The sequence below is a fragment of the Convolutriloba macropyga genome, unplaced genomic scaffold (assembly GCF_964194025.1).
Source record: "Convolutriloba macropyga unplaced genomic scaffold, txConMacr16.3 SCAFFOLD_4051, whole genome shotgun sequence".
In the NCBI taxonomy this organism is placed as follows: domain Eukaryota; kingdom Metazoa; phylum Xenacoelomorpha; order Acoela; family Convolutidae; genus Convolutriloba; species Convolutriloba macropyga.
This window is the reverse complement of record NW_027450327.1, coordinates 1-8,448: the sequence shown is the minus strand read 5'-3', so window position 1 is coordinate 8,448 and position 8,448 is coordinate 1. Positions and strand designations below refer to the sequence as shown.

Below are 8,448 nucleotides of genomic sequence, written 5' to 3'. Positions count from 1 at the left end.
GCACGCGACGTGCGATTCCATATCGTACCATGACTTAGCTATTTGCTTTGTTGCGCGAGCTATTTCAATATTTGCTTTGAAACACGTCAAGACTAAACTTGAACTTGTCGGGAGTGGGCCATTTAGAAACCAACCTATGCGCAAGCGAACAGTGAACGGTAAGCACATTTTGTTGGCTGAAAAGTACTCTAATGTGTGCATGGCTTGGTAGACAACCTGTACACGTATCATCTCAATGTCTCCATAGCTATATCTTACTGGATATAAAGACGGCCAAATGTGGCTAAGTTTCCTGCATGGACTTAACGTCAATGATATCGGAAACTACATATAAATTTTCCCTCACATAAGGACACACAGAGAGTGCTTCGAAGTATTGCTCTTTATGATGCCTTACACTCAATTGGGCCACTGTTGTTTCAATTAGTTCTTCTTCAATTATAAACTTGACAGTCAATTTCAATGTGGTACCTTGCAAACAGAGTCTAGCTGCGAGACTATTGAACTCACAAGAGTTACTACAAGCTGTATCGTATAAAACCAACGCTGTGGTATTAATTCCGAAAGCATTAGTAATATTAAACTCTTTCAGCTGAAAGGAACCTTTGACATCCGTGACAAAAGACGGAGTGGTTGTTTTGCTTAGTTGCTGTTGACCGGTAGATGGTTTACTACTACCTACACTTAATTTCGAAGGATTCAAGTTCATAGTTGAAGGTTTTGCTTCAAAAGACCTTTGAGCTCCGTATAGCCTTTTGTTTTGGGAGCTGTTGCGGTCGTTTTTCTAACACCTATGGGGACTTCGGCACTACCTAATAATGTGTTTATCACGCAAACAATAGAACCGGAGCCTTGCTTCAGCCAAAACCTTGGCTCGCTGCGTGGGAGTCTTTACCTTAAATACACGACAATCACACTGCCAATGACTGCCTTTGCACACAATGCAGCTTGGGATAGACATTGATGGAGCGCTCTGTGTCAGCCTTGGAAAACTCTTTAGTTGTGAGTTTGCAGCAAATGCCTTTGATGTAACCTTTAATTTCATTACCGGTTTGATGGCACTTTCACTCTGGGGTTTTCTTCATTAAATCGTGCGCTTCGGCCTTCTTCTTTAGCCGTTTGTTAAAATCTAGAAGAGTAGGTTTCACCCAATGCCTTTTGACAGTGAAGAGTGACCATGACTCCTTCAAATTGGGCGGTAGCGTCTATACAGCAGTGTTGAGAAGTGCAGCACTCTTTAAATCCGAATAGTATAAGAGCAATTTAAATAACCCGACAAGACTTGAAATGCACCCTAAACAGTTAATGATGTTATCGCTATTGTGCATCTTTAATGGTGGAAGGCTATTGAGTCTGTAAAGGGGCAATTAAGACCGCCTGTGGTTAGCCAAATTTACATTCTAAGGTCCTCAGTGCGTCTTTGTACATTGCGCCGCAGTAGCCGATCTCAGCTTTAGCTAATTTAGCTTTATCAGTTACGAGGGTCTTAGGGTATGTGAGTTCAACGTCATCAATAAGAGACTGAGAGTCAATTGAGCTTCTAAATTTACCATAACATTCGTCCCACTGTAGGGGATCCCCATTATATTGGGACAACTTCCATTGGGGTAGCGGTTCATTCCTCTTGCTAGTTATGGCCCCAGCTAATTTCTTATTCAGGTTTGCATTTTCGGTTGCTGGCGCCAGAGGCGTGGTATAATGTGGGCCATCACAGTACAATGATTTGGGAGCGGTATGCTCAAATATTGGAGGTATAACGGAAGTGAAAAAAATGTGGCGCGATGGTAGTAGTTGTACTGCCCTTCAGTACAACTACTAACATCGGAGCACCTTTTGTTAACGGGAATGCTACTGGTTGCTGCGTTGTTGGCGTTAACAAATTGTGGTGGAGTTGAAAGTAAGATTGGATGAATGATAGCGGGGTTAGCATTGCATGGAGCTAGGGTTGGTTGGATCTGTTGTTGTACAAAAGGAGGGTTGGTCAGATGCAGCTGACCAGTCATGCTAGAGTTTTTTGGCCTCGAGTGTACATCGAATTGATCAGTGATTTGATTTGCCTGAGCATTTACCAGAATGTTGGAGTTCGATGGCTCCATAACAAGAGTCGGTGTCAAGAGAGGCTGCATAGGTGCATAGGGAAGTGGTGGGAGTGCGATACTTTCTACGTGGGTTAGTACTTGGTTGACTAGATTCACCAAATCAATACCTAAGGGACTTTTTGCCTGTTCAACCCTTCGATCACTGAGTGATTGCTGCAGTTGAGCATGGAGGTATTTCCGCTACAACTTCTCTAGTTGAGCAACAGAAATTGCAACTCCTGGCCGTGTGTATTGAAATAGCATTTCAAGGTGATTTAAGTGACCGGCAACATAACTTCAGCTTTCTGGAGAATTACTAAAGGCAGTATCTTTAACGTTATCGCAGGCGGTTACTGAACCGAGAGATTTTAACTGGTTTGCGGCAGTCATTAAATTACCATGTGGAAAGGGATTTACACAATCCTGATCAAGTGTCCGACTTTTATCTGATCCCCTATCTTTAAGTAAATTTAGTTAATTTGATTGATTACTGAACAAAGAACGATTATCCATTAATTCGGCCTCATTCAATTTAGCTGCTGCAACATGATGGTGGTGGCCTTCCTCCATTTCTTGAAGTGTTATCTGCTCCATTTGTATTTCAAACTCCTTTTTCAGCATGGCAATTTTGTGTTTTCGTCTGGCGAGGCGCATGGTGGCTTGTTCTTGTTTCTCGGCCCATTCATGTTTTATTTTTGCCACAAGAAAGTCATATTTACGGTGGCTAGACATTGATGACGTTGTTCGGTGTGAACTTTTCTTAGACTGGTTTTTTGAGGATTAACGCGCCGCATACGTTCTCTCGGTCAGCAACTGAGTGAATATTGTTCCCAGCGTCAAGCAAGAATTCATCATTTTTCTTAGTTACATCATTCAATCATTGCTCAAGGACAGAATAAATTGAATTTGGGTTCTTGGTTTTACTGGCCAAGTCAAATAGTTCTTCATTTTTCAGCACCAGTTTACTGAAAACATCTTTCAATTCAGAAACCAAGCGTTCAACTTAAACCCTCCAGTTTGCCGATCTCTGGCATCTGTGACGTCCTTGTAGGTGTTAGATAACTCGGATTCTAGATTAGATCTTGGCTTTTAGAGCTTTTTCAATATCTCTCTGTTCGGCCATGATCTTGACACTGTTAATTTCTTAATGCAAATAAAGTAACATCCGGCCAATGTAATGGATACGACAATGTAACGATCGGATACGACATTGAAAAAGAAGTTTTGTGAGAGCGAAGGTATTGAAAAATATACGGAACAGGGACATTTGAAAAGTTAGAGGACGGTACGATATTGAATCGAGAGCGAGAAAAAAAATATGGCAGTGCAAAACTCATCTTTGTCGGCTTGAAATTGTGACATTTTTCACGGTTTTTTTCTGTATTGAGTTTCACTCAATCAACAAATCTTATATTGGGAAATTGAATTTTGACCAGTTTGTCAGCAAAATTATACTTTGTTCAATTGCTTTCTTTTTTGGTCAATTTTTTGTTGCGAATTCTTGAATACGGAAAGATAATCCAAGTAAACTGGACCGTTTTAAGCTTGAAAGTACGGCTAATCAATATTCAGTGCATATTCTCTAAATTTTTTTTGATTTGACCAAAAATTTTCAAATTTGAACAAATTAGTATAACTTTTCGCAATTTTTTCTATTTAAAAGGTTCTTTTTGATATACAAACCGACTTGATCACTTTTTAACGAATTTTCGACAATTCGACCAAAAATTTCCAAATCGATGTTTTGCCCAAAAAAAAGTTTGCGGGCCCCGTACTAATATTTTCTACAAAGAACAGTTTAATTTCACTGCCCCATGAGATATCAAAGAAAAAACTCACGTGTTGGGTTTTTTGCCCTCTAAAATTTGATAACTAATATCAGTTCCAATATATTTTCAAAATTTTAGTTCCGCATGCTTTTCAAGTCTTACAGATTAGAAGTTTTGCTGCACACCGTTGTGATTGTCTGCAACCATGTTGATTGAGCCCTGTTGTTTTTTCTTTTGAAAAGTGCAGCTGTTTTGATCCTTTACAGTACCTTTATCTGTAGAAAATCCGTCGATATTCCAAATTGGAGCATCTTGCGGTGCGAGCACTTTGTGCTGGAGAACCCCCGATTTGCTCCTGACCTCCTGGTGTGCTTCTATTCACACATAAGTTGCGATCACACAGTTCTTCGCTAACCCACGCACTATTTGAATGCATGCATGGGTCCCACAAGCTGTAAGACACTGAGCGTAATAAACATTATTTGCAAGGATAGTGAACTCGCAACAGGACTTGAGGTTTTGTACCAACGCATAAGTATTTTCGAAACCAAGCGAGAAGCAAAATTGACGATGGCTCGCTTATTTGTTTCAACTAACATTAACATTAAGTTTATCACAACAAATAGGCAAAAGAATAAATTATAATCTTCGTGAACCAGGGTGCGACACCATAACGTAGCTGTAAATAACTCAAAACAGACTAACTTGAACGATTCCCATCCATAATATCTAGCCGCTTTTCAGCATTGGAGGCAACGTATAAGCTATAGTACGTACATGCAACAAGTGAGAACTTAGACGGCAAGGTTTTTTGATGCTTCTTTATCGGTTTTTTAGTCTGTTGTCATTGACGTCAAAATCGGTTCATAATCGTTCAACAATCGTCTAAAAACATTAAAATTTTACGCCAAAAACCACCTCAATCGGTACATATCGTGGTTATATTTACTTAAAATGAACGTTTTGGGAAATTTCTACGTATATTAGAACGTATTTTTGCCATTCAAATCCGTATTCAAAATACTCTATTCTGATTGATTAATATTCTGTCGATTACATCTATTTATTTAGTAACAAACGTCATGACTAGCGCAATTACCTTGAGTTATTTGAGCAATTGCTAAATTTGTTTTTTTTTAAAAAGATTTCATTCAAGACCACAGTTATCTCCAATTATGCTCGATCGAAACCATTGACAGGAGCTCAATGCAAAAGAGGTGGCCTCTGACCACACTTTTGTGAATTGTAAACCACCTCTAAGCAGACCCAATTTTCTTCCGTGTCTACGTTTTCGTGCGTTCGAGAGATCCACGGCGTATTATCGAGCGTGGTTCCCAGGTTCAGGTGCCAGACGGCAAATGGCAAGTCGAGGGAAAGTGTCTATACCCAGACCTTTCCATAAGTAAGGAGCTTATGCCCCGACCTTGCATTCCTTTCCAGACAATTGTGCGCTCATCCAACTTACTTATGTTGACAAACTTTTGTGCGCTCATAGTCAATTTTCGTGTTTTCATGTCCAGGCCATTTTACTCGCATAAAGTTTTCGTTTGTTCACCAGACTCTCGCTCTTTGATATTCAGGTTTTTGTGCAATCATCGGACTTAAGTGCGTTCATGTTCAGACCGCGTAGTTTTGCGCCCCTCATATTGTTACATTAACGGCTCGTCTATCTTGTTGCTCACCACTTCCTCTATTCTTAGAGCATATCATGCTTACGCCCAACCCTCTCCAGGCCCGGGCCGAGGCTTCACCCCGAATCCAACCCTAATTAGTGGGAATTAGGGTGTAATGCGTACTTCACTCCTATTTATCGGGGAAGAGTGTAAGAGTGTAAATTTGAAAAATGACTCCCGTATTTGCACTCTTTTCTCCACTCTTTTTACACTCTTTGCAAAGAGTGAAATTTAGGTTGGACTAAAAAAAATAAAAAAAAATTCACTCTTACACAACTACCGTTCAAAGTTGAAACGTCTAATGCTCGTATAAGTTGGCGAAAAGGTTAATGCACAAAGTGAAAGTAATATATTCGTCAGAATATATTCATCAACTCTCTGACGAATATATTACTTTCACTTTGTGCATTAACCTTTGCGCCAACTTATACGAGTATTAGACGTTTCAACTTTCTAAGTAATCTCGAGATTAATCCTCACTACCTCCTTCCACTTTTATTTTTAAAAATTACACTGTTATAATTACACTCTTCCACCCTTAATTAAGCGGAAAAATAGAGGTATTTTTTACACACTTTGCACCCTTTTCCATGTTATTTTAGGGGAAAATCCGCGGCCCGGGGGATTGACCATACGAAGAGTCTAAAAAGTAGAAGTCGGAGTAAATTTCCCAACCTAAATGACATGGTCGAGCACACTATAATAAAGTACTCTTTTCTTAGCTCATGTACGCTACAGCGCCTATACGAGCTAATTTAATACACACTAATGTGCGGGCTAATAACCATTTGCAATTAGGGTTCCTACAAATGTTTTGATTGATTTTTCTCTGCAGGTACAAACAGAAACTGGAGGCGGATTTGGATGACATTAAAAAGGACATTGACCTCTTGGAGAGACACCACTTCGTCTATGTGCCCCGAGACGACTAAAATATGTGCAGAAACTGAAACGTTTAGCGTGTCCCATAAAGTTGAAATAATCGAACGTTTAAAAAAACACTGTCCACATTGCTCAATTCCATGCTCAGTTTCATGTTTTGGCGTTTTTCGAACGTTCGATTATTCCAGCTTTATGCCACTGACTATAGTTGTCGCATAAGAAGATAGTATGTTGATCAGTTTGGAAAGTTACGTAACGAACATTAACTTTTGTTATCGGCGCAACTTTTCACGCTCCTCAACTGTTTACAAAATAAGCAAAATGTCAATAAAAGATAGTTTTACATAGAATGAATCTTTAGTTATCGCTTCAAAACACCTTCCAGTGATTATTATTAATTGCATGAAACTTGAATATTTATATCTTTTTTAATTGCCCAGCATATGAGCGAAACCTAGAAAGCATATGTTGAAGAAATGTATTCAAATCGTCCATAAGTTGCAATATTTTAGATTAATTCGCGAAAACTCCCAAGTTTTTCGATTCATAGATTTCTATTACCCTTTTTCCAATTTAAGGAATTAATCGTCCGCAAACGGAAATTTATTGTTCCAACCCTCTTTAGTAGGGGATGAACTATATGCTCAACTGTTTTTTTTGTTTCGTCATTTTTTGCCGATCGATATTTTCATCGTATAGAGTTGTGAGTCATATTATTAGAACGGACGTCATTTTTAGAACAATAAATTAAACTTTCTTTTGAACGATAGTGCAGGCGTAAAAACTGCTGACAAAAACACCGTTTGCTTAAGTGCAGATTATATTATTTTTATCTACAGTTACTAAGAATTTGTTCTGGAGCTGCCAAACGGTTGGCCTCACTCTAATTTAATCCGATATAAAAAAGTATCATTTATTATTGATATATTCTGACTTTCATTTTTTTTGATAAATATTTGGAACAATTAAGTTTTTTGACAGCCGCGCAACAACAGCGAGGCCAGTTATGGTCTCATCGTTGATTTTTGCGATGAAAACGATTTGGATTATTTTTCGGCTGTCCTGTTCAATTTCCTTCATTCAATTGTAATTTTACACTGTCCATTCTTAAAAAAAATGCATTTGTTTTGAATGTTTTTTTTATTATAGATCAGAATAATTTGAATTCCCAGCCAAATTTCCGACAGATCAAAATTATATGCAAATGATGCCCATCTAATCTATATTTTATTTTCAGAGAAAAGTTTGCTGCCTTTAGGGCTCAACACTAATATTGATTCAAAGTGATCGTGAGACCTTTTGTTCTGCCTGTGTGCAATGTTATTTTGTGTAATTATGACTTGGTTTCACTAATGACAGGTAGAATGGGCTCCCTACCCAATTAAAATTTAATTTAATTGAAATTTTTAAATTGATGAGTTGTGGTTGTAATAACTCAAGGAAAGTGTTTTCAAAACAACTTGGTCTATATATGGTTTTTGAGCTTAGTCTATAAATAATGTACTCGTCTTGTAGCGTAGTCTCAGCGAAGAGAGAGGTCAGTTCCTCATTTCAATTAAACTATATTTTAGTATGTTAAATATTTTTTTCATGGGTTTGAAATTAATTGTTTTCAAAAAGTTCAAACGTATTTTTGAATTTTTACCTTTTTGTAGTGTGTCTTCGTGTTAATTATTCTCATTAAAGACAGATCTCAGAATTTTTCTGGTAAAGTGCAAATAAAAAAAATTTGTTTAGAGTTTTTCACGCTACTTTCACTTTGTTACTAGGTTCTTTAAGCAAAAATTAGTGGACATTGAGCTTGATAATTGGTATAATAACAAGATCTAGTTTCCTGTCACACATTTGTAGCAGAACACATTTGTCGAGCTTTGGCGAAATTCGTTATTCATTACTGTGTGCGTTATCGTTATTGTAAAACCAAAGAACTATGATGTCAGTACCTGCTAATCTCCGATTAGACTTTTTGCTTCACTGCTACTTATCAACGAGACGTTTTGATTTTTTCGCCAATTAGGTTTTCTTCCGTTTCTTTTTGATATGCTA

At 38.0% G+C, this 8,448-nt stretch overlaps 1 long non-coding RNA gene across 1 annotated transcript; it reads left to right on the top strand.

Annotated features, from left to right (window-relative positions):
• The first annotated feature begins 5,950 nt into the window (after nucleotides 1-5,950).
• Nucleotides 5,951-6,829, top strand: LOC142355793 (uncharacterized). The gene is made up of 2 exons (XR_012761299.1): nucleotides 5,951-6,080; nucleotides 6,356-6,829. It is a non-coding gene; the product is annotated as an uncharacterized LOC142355793 (long non-coding RNA).
• Nucleotides 6,830-8,448: the final 1,619 nt, after the last annotated feature.